Source organism: Camarhynchus parvulus, chromosome 2, assembly GCF_901933205.1.
Source record: "Camarhynchus parvulus chromosome 2, STF_HiC, whole genome shotgun sequence".
NCBI lineage: Eukaryota > Metazoa > Chordata > Aves > Passeriformes > Thraupidae > Camarhynchus > Camarhynchus parvulus.
The window spans coordinates 133,926,330-133,942,570 of NC_044572.1; positions in this window are offsets into that span (position 1 = coordinate 133,926,330).

The following is a 16,241-nucleotide window of genomic DNA, read 5'->3' on the forward strand; positions in this document are numbered from 1 at the left end:
TTGGTGCTGTGTCCAGTTCTGGGCCCCTCAGTTCAGGAAGGACATTGATGTGCTGGAGTGAGTCCAGAGAAGGACTATGGAGATAAGGAAGGGCCTGGAACACAAGCGCTATGAGGAGAGGCCAAGAGAGCTGGGGGCATCTAATCATTCTTTGCAACTCCCTGAAAGGAGGGTGTAGCCAAGTAGGGTTTAGGCTCTTCTCCCAGGTAAAAAGGACAGGACAAGAGGACGCAGTCTAAAGTTGTGTTTGGGGAGGTTTAGGTGAATATTATAATATCTGAAGAATTGAATTATAATATCTGATGAATTTCTTCACAGAAAGGGTGATCACTGTCCCTGGAGGTGTTTAAGGAAAGACTGGATTTGACACTCAGTGCCATGGCTTAGTTGACATGGTGGTGTTCAGTCATAGGTTGGACTCGGTGACCTTGGAGGTCTTTTCTAAGCTGATTCATTCTGTGATTCTGTATCACATTATAACTTCATAATTATTTGATACCTTATTTTCTGGTTAGAGAATATTGAAGAACTTGTCTAATGTAATTGTAATTAACTTAGTGGAGTTACTCTGCATTTTCCTAGTGGAACTAGGATAAGCAGGTTTTCCTCACCTGAAACTGTGAACATATTTAAAAGCCAAGGGCAGAAATGCTTACCTGATGGTACTTTACCAGTGGGCTTTAGACTGTGGCTCTATCCTCAACTTTCAGTGTGATGTTTTCTGTCTTTTTTGAACTATTTCTCTTATATAACACCCCAAACAATTTATGAAGCTGTTGTGTTGCAAGGTTCACTGATGATTTGAATCCAGTGAAGCCAGTCAATCAGTTCTAATATATTCTCTGTCAAGATTCCAACCAAACTTAGGTTTTTGTAAAACAGATAAATAAAATACTTTCCCTTTTCCTCTACAAAGGGGATTGGGAAGAACAAGACAAAGTGAAAAGATAGTTATTTTAGAGGGAAAGGGGGTTTATGTTTACACTCCACTTGTAAGGAAAAATATTCTCTTTCTCATGGCTTATACTTCCAAGATGCCTGTTGGAATAAAAGTTTTAAGAGGTGAATCTCCTGCAAATGCAGATGTCTCTGCTGACTAATATCCTCTTAAAGGTTACATCAGCTATAATATACTGATACATGATAGGGTTAAAATGATAATTGTTAAAAAACCATATAATATGGGCTTGCTCTTGGTCTATTACCTTGACTTTTTTTTAGAGAATATAGTAATACGAAAGGAATGGAGAGGGGAACCTTTTACACAGGAATAGTCCCTTCCCTTCCACCCTATGCTACAATTTTTCATTACGTTCTTCATGGTAACAAGAGAAGATAGAAGGAAGTATAATTTTATTTGCAAATAACACATGCGTCTCAAGTGTTACCAGCTTGTCTAATTCTGTGCTTTCAAGAGAGACTTTAAATGCTTGCTGTAAGGCAGAACTTCCCTTGCCTGGGAATTACAGAATACTTCAGTGAGCTTTGCTGGATTGCTAAGGAATAAATGAATTTGGCTCTGTAAGTATGACATAGTGTACTTTAAATATACAAAACAAGGCAAAGGAAATTGTAAGTAAAGCTTTTTATCCCAGAGTATTGGAATCAATGAGCAAGGGCATAATTTAATCTCAGATCTTTATTATTGGTGATGATGGAAGAGCATGAAATAAACCAGTTTTGCTTTCCAATCCCAAGTTGTTCACAGGAGAGAGATTTGAAGAAAAACCATTGCAGTTCAAGTATACTTGAGCTGGAGATCAGATAAAAAATTAGGCTTTTCAAAATAAGTGTGCTCTAAAGTTATTTTTCAAAACAGCTTTATACATTAAGACGTACAATAAGTCATGCATTAAGTAACTGGAAATTGTTCCCTCTTTTGATTTATTAAAAAAAAAAGAAGAAAAGAGAAATAAAATGGAGGTGGAAAAGTGAAATTTCCCAGTGGGAAATATCTTTAAATGTTGTATCCCCAGGATATTTGGGAAAATAATAGGCTATTATGAAAAAGCTTCAATAATGAATGTGCAACAACTTGAAGAGAATATTATTTTCACAGAATCACAGAAAAAGCTGAGTTGGAGGGGACCCTCAAGGATCAAGTCCAACTCCTGGCTCTGCACAGGACCATACCCAAGAGTCACACCAGGTGTCCAAGAGTATTGTCCAAATGCTGCTTGAACTCTGTCAGGCTGGTGCTGTGACTACTTCCCTGGGGAGCTGTTCCAGTGCCCAGCTACACTCCAGGTGAAGAACCTTTCTCTAATATCCAGGCTAAACCTCTCTTGACACAACTTCAGGCCATTCCTTTGGATCCTGGTAACTTCACATCTGGAAAGGACTCTACATGCCAGCGAACAGTAAGCAGTGGTTACTGTATATATTCTTTTTCTATCCTTGACTGTTGGATCAGTTTAGGTGCAATTATGAAATATTAAGCGGTTATAGAATGATTGTACATGAAAATCTGAGTTGAAGGTGATACATATATCACTAGACTTTTTGAAACTATAGTTTGAAAACCATCTGAAGTTGATATAAATCTGGTTATAGGCATGAGTTTTGTGACCTCTGTTTCAGATACAGTTTCTGCCTTTGGATTTAAATATTTGCTTCCCTTTTCCTTGTTCAGGAAATGAAGCTTGAAATATTTTAAAATTTTTCAAAAACCTTTTTAATTCATAGAAAATTTAGAGAATTTTTTCATGAGGACTTTGGTGGAAGGGTTGTAAACTTTAAGCTTTATGTAACAAGTGGGTATATTTCTTGAAATATAAGATACTGAGCTTTTTCTGAGTATGGGAGGGTAAAATAATTTTTTGTCACATTCATGGATGTGAGGTAGGACATGCAGAAGTTTACCAGCTTCTGAGGAATTAATTTTCATTATGTTTTCATCTTTTATGATATTGTACACTTTATTACTGCTTTGCATTTGTTTTTATTTTATTACTGTGTTATTGGTCATCTTCCTTTCAGTAATTATGATACTTTATGGATACTGTATTACTCTAATAAGGGCTGCAAATGTGTAACATTCACAACCCTAAATTTGACTCCTAAGTACAGCATTCTAAGGTACCTAAGCAAAAGTAATACCCAAATTTAACCACTGTATGCCCTGCTTGCCCACTAGGTTCATTAGGATCTGGTCAGCTCTGACCCAGAAGTCCACAGCTCTTAACTAAGCATGACACAACCTTCTTAGAAGCCCTGCTAACTGGAACACAAATAGATCAATCCCACAGTAAATTAATACTCAAGTAAGCTGTCTAAAGAGCTTAGGGGGAGAAACAGGGAGGAGCAGGGAAAGAGAGATGTATAATGCTTCATACATGTTCTGTCTTTTTTAGGTGCAAAATCAATAGCTCTGTAATCAGGTGGTGGACCTGGCCAAAAACTTCACATCAGAAAACACTTCAGAGTCAGAAGAAGGTGGAAGGGAGCTGTATTTCTTCTAATTATTATTTTTCTATGTACAATTCTATTTAAAAACCAGCCCACCCTACACCCAGTCTTAGGTTGCCAAATACATAATTTAGTCTGCACAGGGTAGCGTTCTTATGCAGCAGGGCTGAATTTTAAGAGAAGAGAGACTTAGGGTTGTTCAGGAAAATGGACAGGACAGATGAGATACTGTGAGCATATGGACTGGACATTCATTTCAGGTAACTTAGGAAGAGCTGACAATTAAAACCAGAGACAGTCTTTATGTTTCCTGGCAGCTGCATATTTACTTGCATTTACTGAAGGAATAATTTGTCATTTCAGAATTGTTGTCTGTTGTCAGCCTTCTCAATTTATTGCAGTCTAGGCTGGCCCTGGTAGCATGGAGGGTGGGGTGTCAGAGATCACAGCCCCGTGCCCATTCTCCAGTTCTGCTGCAGGGCAGGACAGGGGCTGCCAGGCCATATCCTGCCTGCCTGTAGTAGTTTCACAGAAGTGAGTAGCTTAGAAAGTTGTGGTGGTGAATATTTGCAGGTAGTGCTAAGTGCCTTGCTGTGGGAGTCTCTGGACTATATAAAGTGGGTTACAGGGCAGTCTGGAGATGTCAGCTGAGCATGCTGTATAAATACAGGCAATATATTTCACATGTGGATGAGGGTTGTACCTTATATACCTGTCTTCATGAGGTCATGAGAATGGTCACAGTCACCATGGCAAATCCTACAAAAAAGCTGTATTCACAATGGTCTAATACATCCAGAGCCTTGTGCATCAGTGTCAGACAGCATTTCTTCCAAAAGGATGGGACTCTGCTACAGGATACATTACAGAATACTACCCTGTAATGTTCATGGGCAAGGCAGGAACCAGCAGCCATACTGGATCTGGTTACTTGGGTTTGTTCAAGAACCAACAAGATCAGTGTTTTCACTCTATTAGATTATCTCACATGGACTTGCTCTCCTTCAGCATTATATTTAGTAGGTCTTGGCTTCCCTTTCCAGCCGGGTGGTCACGGCTGGTCCAGGAATGCTGGAACCAAAGCCATATTGGATCTCTGTGTGCCGCTGCTCATGGCTACTGGCCTCAGTCATTACAGACCAAGGTCCCTGAGCACCCCCTGGCAGTTGTTTCCACACATTCCCCTGACCCCTGAGATCTTTACTCCAGCTGAGATTTTCACTGCCTCCTTTCCAAGCCTCTTTTTTTTTTCTCCTCTAAAGCCATGCCTTTTTTTTTTTTTTTTTGGAAAAACCTTCTTTGAGGCTCTTAGTCTCTCATTTTCTCAAGTAGTCTGTGTAGAAACACAATGCATGATCAGCCTCCTAATTGGGACTTCTGTCTCTGTATTAATTGGAGGAGTTGGGATGTGCTGCTGTTTGGTCACAATGTTATCAAAATTTATATCCAGACTGTACTGGTGGTCAGAGGAAACTAGCAGTCTTCCTGAGGATATAAAGTTCAGTTTCAGATATTCACACTGGTATAGACACATTCATCACCTGCTTGCAATTGCTTAATTTTTTTTTTTTTTTCCTGCAACAGCAATGCAACAAAGATGCCTGAAAATACAAAAAGAAACCCTGCCTGTTCTCAGGCTTTGTCCATGGGAAGTGGACTGCGTCACCATGCTAACCACAAGAAAAACATTCCAATCTTACAGTGTTCCCTGTACTCATCTCAAATTAACTTCTCCAGGAGGGATAACATTTTAGGCGCATTTGTTGAGGAGGAAAATTGAAGCAGGGAGATGATAAAGACTTACTGAGAGCTAGCACAATAGCTTGGTGGCAGGACCAGGAAAAGAGGAAGAGATCTGACCTCACTCTGGTCTCTTGGAGTACTTAATTGTTGTAGGGGCCTCCAGTCGGTAATGAGTCTAAGACAGTGGAAAGCACAATTTCTCACGGGGGCGGGGGTTGTGGTGAAGATGTTCATTTCTCTCCTTTTGTTTGAGAGCTGTCTTTGAAGGCATTGTTCTTCCACAGCTGCAGTAGCCTACATTCATTGTGATAATTGTGGGACAATACATAGAATGGATGATTGATACATGAGATAAAGTTGTGTAAGAATATTACTAGACGATCATATGGAGATAATAAATTACACAAAGACAGCTCAAAGAAATAAGCTAAGGACAATTTTAGTGGGGTACAATGCGGGAGATGGCACAGCAGATCCAAATAGGGATAAAATGAGTAAGAGAAACAACAACTAAAACATTTGCTGGAACAAGTCATATAACAGGACATAAGTTAAAGATAGGTGAGTAGCTCATGGGCAGAAAAGGAAACAAATTCTCTGTGCTCATGAAGAGCTCTGTACTGCCTATGCACCCTGTCATCTTTTTTTCCATATAAGAAGGAGCTGGAAGTGCACTTCTTTCTTTTGGTAGGAAATCCAGGTTTACTTACGGGGTCTGGATTTTTAGGAGGTTGAGTCCGAGAGTCGCCACAAAGCTTGCAGACCAGTCTGGACATATTCAAAGAGTCAGTAAGGTGCCATAGTAAAGAGATTGCTGCCTTACAAAATGTGAGGTGAGCTCAATGCTTTTGAAGCAGAACACATATTGGTGTTCCTATCTGATGGGTGTAAGATGTAGAAAGAAAAGAGCAGACAAAGTTTGGTTTGGATTTTATTTTATTTTTAAATTCTTTTTTGAGGCACCCTTTGTAAATTTGTTGCCAGTTTCATGTTAAGATGTTCGAGAGACAGGCTTTCTCACATTTTCTAGCTCTTCTAAATTCTCGCTATTTATCAATCGTACTGTATGGCCTTGACAGTTTGAACTCTCAGTGAATATAGTTTTAAGAACACCTTGAAAAGTTTTATCATGAAAGAGTAGATTAAAAAGGAAAGATGCAATTGTTACTGCTAAAGAAGTATCTGAAATAAATATACTCACTTATTACTAGCATTCTTCTACTGAGTCCACCGCTTAAGTTTTTTAGTAGATATGTAATAAACATAGTTGCTTCAGGAAAATTCAGTGGAAGGAGAAATGGTTTAGGCGCTTCTGCCAACTGATCACGCTGTGGCTGTGGGCTTCTCTTCCATCTGAGGACAATAGCTACTCCATAATGCTGTGATTGCCTCCTCTGTGAGCTTACTCAGAATCCCTGCTCTGAATGCAGCCTCAGCCAGGAAGGTGAAGGGGAAGCTGACTTTCCTTTCTCACTGTTGAACTTGTAATACAAGTGTTGATCTCTACAGTATGTATTACTGCTTTCAGTCAATAGACTATGATGTCTTAGATCTCAATAATTATGCCCTCCTTGCCTAACATGACTGGTATTTCTAAATGTCTGGTATATTCGATAGACGGGTTGTCTGTGGCATAATATAATTCTAAGGACTTTGATCCAAACTTGTTGAAGGCAGTGAGTTTTGTCTGTTGACTTCAGTGGTTTTGAAGGGGTCTGAAACAGATAGAGGATTTGAACCAGAGCATAAGTTTAACAGCTAATACTGCCTGCAGCAGCACAGAATTTTCACCACTATGTTAAATCACTTCTAAGACATTTAAAGACGTCAAATGTTTCTTCCCCTCTCAAAATACTGAAAATGTTTCTGTAGCCTATGCTAATCTTTTGCAATACTCTTATTTGAATATCATGAGCATCATGAGCTGCATAATGAGCACAGAATATTGTGAAACTTAATGTGTTTTAAATTTTGAAGCAAGGTTCATTCATGACATCATGTGTTAAGTTTCATCCCCCAGGGAAGGTGCGTGTGTGGTTTTTGTTTTGCTTCTTTTGGTTGGTTATTTCTTTCAAACTGAGTTATTAGGCCCTGAAAAATGGAAGTGCTGATATAATCTGAAACAGTATTTCCTGAAGGGCCCTGTTAGAGCAATAATCTAAAAGTCTAATAAGTCCCATTGTGAGAGTCATTTGTCATTTTATCCCTACAGGCAAATTTTTAAAGGTTAGTGAGGGCTATTTGTCAAAGTGAAATGTTGCTTTAAATTTTGTTCCCAAAAACCAGGCGTTTTGTGAATATTCCTAGTGGTCCTCTTCAGATTATCTTGGTAAAAAAAAGTTTGGAATAGGATAGATGGGGAAGAAAGTGTCTGAAGCTAATTGCTTATACACTTACTTAATTCTGAAGAACAAATTTGCTGTATAAAAAGTTTCAACTGAGCCTGCACAGTTTTGGTCTGTGCCAATAGCCAATATGTGGAAAAATGCAGGTATTTTTAATAGGATTGGTTTAAAAGGTGAAACTACTTCATTAGTGGCTAAAAGTATAGGAATCTTGCTGTTTGTTCTTCTCTAGATGGGAATGCTATCTTGAAATTCCAAAATGTTGTCAGGATAGTTTCAAGTGTTTATACTTGTTGATGAAAATCAAGCTTCCAGTCTAGTGAAATCTTTCTGCTTAACTCTGATAGGATTTAACAAAGTTTTGACATACAAAGTATTTACAATAGTAGGGAAAAGGATACAAGAATGCTGCCTTTAAAGTAGCAAAATGATTAATGGTTATTGCTTTTTAACATGCTCTTTAAAGCATAATGGTATGAAAATGCTTACAAATGAAAATTGTATTCCACTTAACTATGGCGCTGGCATTTTACAGGGAGTTGGGTAAGAACCTTTCTCCTTTTAATTAAAGCAGTCTAGTGGGGATTTTGTATTTTTCATCAAGTTACTAGTTATTTTGTCTGACAGTGCAAAACTGGAGAGTTGAGATAGATGACTTTATAGTAAACATGTTGTAGCTTATAGGATCTGATTTAAAGTAGCCCATAGAGAAGTGTTAGTCCTTCTGTGTACCTTGATAATCAGACACCTCAACAGATAAAACAAATAGCGAAACAAAAAAGGGAGTACTCATTTTTCCTGATTTTTTAATCAGCGAACTCTTCCCTAAAGATGGATCAAATCCTCTTATTTAATTTATTCAGCATAAATGAATTAAATTGAGACCTGATTAGCCCACAGTTGGGAGAACCTCTCTGCAGTGACTTGGAACACTTGCTCGGCATTAACCCCAAATCCCAATTCTTCTTCACTGCCTGTTCTAGTAGCATCATTTGTTCATGACTTTAGAGTCCTTCTTTCAGAGGTTACTGAAATACTTACATGCCTTTAACCTTTCACATTTTTAAATGCTTATGATTAACTTCATCAGCAAGAATTTTCTGAGAATCAGTCTGTGATTCAGTATTTATGAAGCTGAGTGCATGAATTGCACTGAAGTATTATTTAACTCTAAGCAGTAGAAGAATTGCTGTGATTGTAAAGTAGTAATTCCATTAGCTTGCTGTCAAGCTATGGATGCATCTTTTCTGCTAAAGACAAAAGCCCTTGTGAAAATACTTGCTCATTATCCTGAAATAATAGGATAATACTGTGCAGTTCAGTATGAAAAGTTTTATTCTTACATCAACAGTATGTTAATGATAAGCATAACATTTGCCTATTGACCAACTGATTTCTTCAGAACAATCAATCATTACATATCTAATGTTTTTAGAAATTTTACAAAGAAGTTGCATTTTTAAGGCCAGATAATAGCCAAAAGGTGGCAGTATTCTATTCAATATTCATTTGCAAAACAGTATAAAAATGCATGTATTTATTGACACTTTGCTTCTAATTTCAGATCAAACTGGATAATCGTATCCTAAAAATAGTGTCCATTTATGAAAAGGACTTATTTAGACTGAATGTAGAAATTAAATTTGTTGCTTATACCTTAAAGTTTGCAAAAAAGAATCTAGTTTGTAAATTTTAATTATTAGGTGTTTAATGTTTCACATGATACCTACATTGTCACCAAAAGAGAACTCTGTGGCCTGGGGGGTTTTATGAAGTGCTTAAGAACATTAGAACTTTTCTGTAAGTGTTGGCAGAGTTAACTCATTTTACCTTCAAAAAGAAAGAAATTAATCTCCACATGCTTTTAATAAGAGCCAAAACTGCTGCATTAAAACCAATTTGTTTTATACACCCTAGAGATTGGTAATATTTTTCATTAAGTAAGTATGGGCTTTTTTGTCCTGAGACAACAATAACTTGAAGAATTGTTGAAATATTGCTTTTCCTGCCTGCCTAGTTGTTTAGCTGTACATCAGTGGTTTGTGTCAGGATAGATTGAGATTGAAGTTTGACTATTAGTAGGAGAGAATGCTTGCAAGTGCAATTATGTTCAAGCAAAAATTTCCATGTAAATTTTGATCCATAGTTACATCAGATGTAATTATGAATTTACTGTAGTTATAGAGTAAGTTTAAGTCAAATAAAGTAAATATATATTTTATTGTAATGTATGAAATACTTTTAAAAATCACTTCTTGTCACAGTCTTTTAGAAATATTTAAGAATGAAGGATCTATTCTCCAAATATTACCCCTGCCAGTTCCCTCTTAATATTTTTCATTGGTTTTTTTCAGTGTTGAAAAGTTTTGGTAAATGTTATATGTGAAATGGAAGAAAACTTGATTCAGTGGGCAGGACATGGGAAATCCAATTGAAATGGTACTGCTTTTTAATATGCTTTGGTATTCACCTCCAGTGGAGAATAATTCACACCTATCAATCTTTTGTAATGTCAAGCAAAACATGGTACAGTTCCCAAGGGAACTGGAATTAATAAGTCTTTTGATACATCACTGACTTCTCTGTTTTGCCACTTAATTTTCTCCAATAGCCCACTCACTGAATCTCTGAGGGCAGTTTCTTTTTCCAGAAAAAAAGGATGTGGCACATTTTTATTCAAGAATCATTTTGGTGTTCACACATGGACAGGAAGGTGATGTGAAATTTAATTCTTTATATAATCAAATAAATAAGGCAGAGCATTTTATCAGTAGCACAAACTCTGGAAACATCATGAAGGTAAGAATGAAGATGTTGGACAAACATAGCGGAATACCACAGATATAACTAAGACACTGCTCAGAAGACCAAAATGGATTATGTTATTTTTTTACCAACAAATCATCAGTTTTAAACATAAAGTCCCAAGTGTGCAAATGCTGACTTTGCTAATAATCTGTTTCCTGCTGGGCTCCAATTATTCTGGGAATAAATCCAGATAGTGAAAACTGTGGGGTATATTCTTGTATATGGATTTTGAAAAGAGCCATTGCTTATGGCAGTGTGCTCCCAAGATATTGAATATATATCCCTAGAGAAGTAGAGGGAAATCTTGTCAGTGATGTGTCACAGTTTAAGCAAATTTGGTCAGGAAGCACAGCACAGCTACAGCAATAATATTTTTTTACACTACCCTTCAAATGATATGAGCACATCTCCATCTAAAAGCAAGAGCATATACTTTCAGTAAAGTGTAATTGTCCTAGCAGTCCTCATGTAGGAGAATATGCTTTATGCATGTGTAGTTATGTAGGAGAGCAAATGATGCTCAGTTTTCTTTTTGTAATTACACTGGGGGAGGGGCTATGTATTAAGGTATTAATCTTAAGGGTAAACTTCCTTGTGATAGTATGTAGAGCTCTAGGTTTATGTTTTGTCTGCTAAGAGAAGGATGAGCTCCATGAACAAAACAGAACAAGTAGTGGAAGGATTTGGAAGGTTTTGTGTTCATGCACAGGAAGAGGTTTTGCATCTGCTGAATGCAGGTGTGCTCTATACCATATATTTGCTGCTGTGGATGACCAGTGCCTATGCACTTGCTTTGGTTTCCTGTTGAACTTCTGCCTTTGCCAACACCCTGTTTTGTCCTGATGCCAAATGCAGCAGTAGGTGGAACGGGAGACACTGCACGTGGATTACCATTGCTGAAGTGCGTGTGTTGCATCAGGTGTTGCTCATCGGGTAAGGGTTATCCCTAAGGCTTGCTGACATTTGAGTAAAAATATAACTGACCTGAAAATTTTTGTCCTCTGTGTTCCTCCAAGAAAAACTTGTGATGTGCAATAAATTAGCAGTTATTACAAAGCTGTGTTGGTGTTTCTGTACTAGACCTTTTAGGAGATAGATTCCCAGCAATGTTTCCAAGCTTCAGTTCTGATCAAACAGACTTGTTTAACTTTAATAGATTTAATTGGTGAGCAAAACTTGCCAAAATCTATTTTATTACAGTTGTATGCCTCTACTCAGGATCGCTTTTGGGGAATGAAGGCAGGACAGGACATAGGTTCTAGGAAATTTTGTGCCTCTTAGGAGATTTGATATTATTTAACTTGGGCAATAAAATGCAAATCAGTCTGCAAGGGAAATATAATTCATATGAAACAGTGCCTGACTCTCTTGGAAGTTATGGGGAGACTTCTCAGGGACTGAAATGGAGTTTGATATGCTGCACCTCCTCTGAAGGTACTATTAACAATGCCATTGCTGAAGAACATACAGACGGTGGCACTGATCCTGTGCTGTTTGTGTGCTCTGAAGTTGCTGTGAAATAGTAAAACCTCCAGGTTTTTTCTGACATTTTTCTCAGGTCACACATTTTGGAGAAATACATTTGGTGAATGTCATCATGCACTCAATATATATTTTCCTCTAGAGGATTTGGGGCTTTGTTTTGAGGGCTGTTTTTAATTATGCTGTATGCTTAATTACAGTATTTTAAATTTCCATTTTTCTACCTAAAATTTAGAATGTTTTCAGGACATTTTTGTATTTTTGGAGAAATTCCCAGTTTTCCAATTTCAGTTGTGTTGTACATGGGATAAGTGTCTTGTTTAATTAATCATGTTCTTCCTTGAGGTATGTATAGGAGCTTTTCTTGCATGCATCAGCCTTTATATCATATGTAGTAATGTCTAAGATCAGCTGTGAGTCGGTTTTTAAATTGGCTCACTAAAGAAGCAAGGCTTCTGCTGTCATGCCACAGGGACCCCTGTTCATCCCTTTGTAACCTGCAGGTCAAATCAGTTTAAAAGTGGGGGAGAGATACCAGAAGGGAAAATATTCCTCAGTAATTGCAGGGACTGAAGACAACCCCTGAACTTATTTGTTCATATGCCAGAGAATGAGAGACTTGATTTTCAGCAGGATTTCCTGGCAGCCAGGTAGAGCTATGCTTACATCAGATCATCAGGTATGTAACTAGTGGCAAAAATGTAGAGCAATACAAGAGTCTCTAACCCAACAGAAAACAAAGACAAGTACAAAGGGAGGACTTGAAGATCTGATTTCAAAATGTGTGTTTGTTAAGGGGCAGGAGAGTTGATGTTCAGCCCTGAGACACAAAGACAAAATCAGCTTTTCCTGTTCAAGAAATATTTGACTGCAGCTAATCAAGTGCAACAAACCTTAAACACTTATTATTAATTGCTACCTAATGTATCTACAGTTGAAAATGTGCCCCTCTACTCAGCCCTAGTGAGCTGAGCATCTGAAGTATCGTGTCCAGTTCTGGGCTCCTCATTACAGGTGAGACATGGAGGTCCTGGAGCTGGTCCAGCTGAGGGCTACAAAGATGATTAAGAATCTGGAGCTCTTATGAGGAGAGGCTTAAATACAGGGGCCTATTCAGCCTTGAGAAGAAGTGATTGAGAGGGGACATCATAAATGTCTACAAGTATCTGAAGGCAGGATGTCCAAAGATAGATCCAGACTCTTCTCAGTGGAGCCAAGCAATAGGACAAGAGGCAATGGGCAGAAATTGATGCACAGGAAGTCCCACCTGAACTTGAGGAAGAACTTCTTTACTGTGCAGGTGACCACATACTGAGATTTGCCCTCTCTCCAACAGAGAGATTGTGGAGTCTCCTTCAAGAACATCTGGACATAATCCTGTGCCATGTGTTCTTAGATGACCCTGCTTGAACTGGCAGGTTGTACCAGATGACCCACTGGGTTCCCTTCCAACCTCACCCATTCTATGAATATATACCCACACAAGGTAAATTAATTTAACATCCAAGAACCTAGCACTCTTGGAAAATTACTGTCTGTTTTGTGGACTTCTGTGCTGAGTCTCAGTCATCCTAAATTTATCTGAAATTATTAAAAAATCTAAATAGTAGAACTTTAAAATGTTGAAAATCCTCAGGGAAAAATACAGCCTCTAAAAAGACAAGGCACATCCATATGGTTGATGAAGCTTAAAATACCTTACTTGATCTTTCTGGCACCCAGCCTATAATCAGTCTGCAACAAGACCTTTCTAAGTATCCGACTTTAGGAACTGCTGAACTCATGAGAAATATGAAAGTAGAAGTGAACTTGCTCATACTTCTTTTCCCATAGTGGTGAAGTAATGATCTAATGCGTGACTGAGAGGAAAGGTATGGGCAGTGCTGCTTGAAATCATGACCCCAAGGGCCTTGCTCTTTTGGGTTTAGGTCAAAGCTATAGCAAAGGTGGTGTTTTCTATTGCCTTAAAAGGATGTCTGTATTGCTAACACAGGCCCTTGGAGGCATGATTAGTTACTCAGAAGAAAATGCTTGTCCTCTGATTGGCAAAATGTGTGTAGAAATCAGAGCTGTTACTACAAATAAAATGAACATGTATTCAATAACTATAAACTCTGAGCTTGGACAAAAACTGTCTGGCTCTAGCTATTGCTGTTCTGGAAATTAATTTTTTTTTTCATCTATGTGTTGCTTTGTCCTGCCTAAGGATAAAAGGGTATAGATTTTGAAACGTTGGACTGTTTATATAGGTACAATATTTAATGATATTCCTTAATGAAAATGTTTGAGCTGATTGACTTAAATGTTGACATAAATGGAAGAAATATCTGATTTTCATAGAAAAGCCAGTAGACTGACTACCTGCTTGAGAACAGAAACTCACATGAAACTGCCCAAAGCAGAACACTTTGTAGATAGTGGGGTTCGTTGACACCGCCAGTAGAATGTCTTACAAGGTGTCTTCATATTTGCATGTGTGTTATTAGCTATTCTGTCCCTCCATAAATCAGTATGCTTCTAAAGATTAGGAACAGAACTGTTTAGGCAGTTTCATGCAGACTTGAAAATAAGGGATGATTCAATGAGGTGGCCTATAAACAACAAGACTTCTCAGTTCACGAAAAATTCACTTTTCCAGGTTTTAATCATCAGAGTAGCTTGGAATACAATTCAGTGTATTTGTATTTTGATTTCACTGCTGATAGCTCATGTGTCATCCTATTTGTATTAGTTGTGCTGAAATTAAAAGAGAGTTGTAGGATCTGGATCAAGATATTATCTGCCTCATTAATTGTAATGGAACTACTCACTGAATGAGTGTGAACAAGACAGATTAATGCGCATTTAAATCCATGGGCTCAAGTGTAACAGTTTTCATTGACAAAATTATACAAAGGAAAGTCCTGTTCCTGCAGATCTTTGTATCTGTTGCAAACAAGGAATAGCTAACTTCAGGATAGGTTAATTAAGGATTAAAATGATCTTGATGTATTTCAAGTCATATAGAAAGAAGAAATTGTCTCCTAAATTGAGAGAAGGGAGTGCAAAATGAAATTACTACAGGAAATACCTTTTGCTCTGATCATGCTAGAGATGTAATTCTGTGGCCATTCTTTTTTCATCATTTGATTGATTGATCATTTTTTCCTTTAATGTTCCTTAGATTTGATTTTGCCACTGAACGCAAACATAATAAATAGAAATGCAGTGTGACAAATACAGATCGATTATAACAATCCAAAATGTTGATTTAGAAATTCACAGTTCTCCTTGTAGAACAACAGAAATATTTTGTATAGGAAGCACTTGCCAGTATTGCAGAAAGCCTTTCAGAGCTCAGAGGTAATGCAGTAGATCTAGATTGTAGGAGCATCAGGGAGATGACAATCTTGTCCTCCAGAGAATTCCAGCTGTTTAGCACAAGGCTGAGAGCAGATATCTTACAGAACCTTCCTGAAGTATAATAGTAGAAAAAAGCATCTTTCAGATTTATTTTTCATCTAATTTTAAAAACCCTTTGTCTTGGCACACATATTCAGAGGTGCCATATTTCTTCTTTTCAGGTCAGTATATATCATGGAATAGGCTAATATTTTCCAAAGCCAAATCCAAACCTGCCCTCTCCTCAGAGATTGTAGGAATGTGACTTTGAACTTATGGCAAATTGTAAAACGTCTCTTGTATGCTTCAAGTACAATGTAGGTACAACTTACCTGTGGAAGTATGGAAGAGCAGTGAGATCAGCTTTCATTCATTCCTTCTGAGTTTTAAGTGTTCTAATCACCTTGGTGATTAATAAGGTTGTTGGCACAATCATCATGGTGGGCTTTAGCAACAAAAGAACACCAAATGACTGAATTTCAATGAAACCTCAGGACCTAAGCTTGGGAAGTAGTGGCCATCTCTGAAACCCTGTTTAATGTGTCACAGCATTCTGAGTTTGACACCATTAGTGTAACCTCTCTCAAAAAGAGAGAGATTTTTAGACATGTGTTTTCTGATAATACCATTGAGCAAGGAGGAGAAAAATTTCACTGCAGGTGTATTCATGTTAAACCAATTTTAGCTGTAACTTTGGGAATTTTTTCAGTAAGACAAAAAGTCAAGTAATTGATTAGCTGCCCCCATTGACTAATCTGTCAGATCTTCCTGCATGCCAATCAGAATTTTGCCTTTAAAGTGGAGGAAGTAGTTCTTAGGAGCTTAGTTTTAGAATTATTCATGTCACAGAATGGTAACCAAATAATTAGTGGGTTGAGTAATTTCATTCACTGATGCGCAGGGAATGCAGTAAGAATTGTTTGAATCATAACTGGGTTACTAAAGATGTGGAATATGTGGCTGAAATGACAGCTTTTAATACTGTTTGCAAGTAAAATAATTTTATTTTCCACATTATTTTAATCTATATTTCATTTTACATTGTATTGTTCAAAGGAGGCATCAATAATCCAG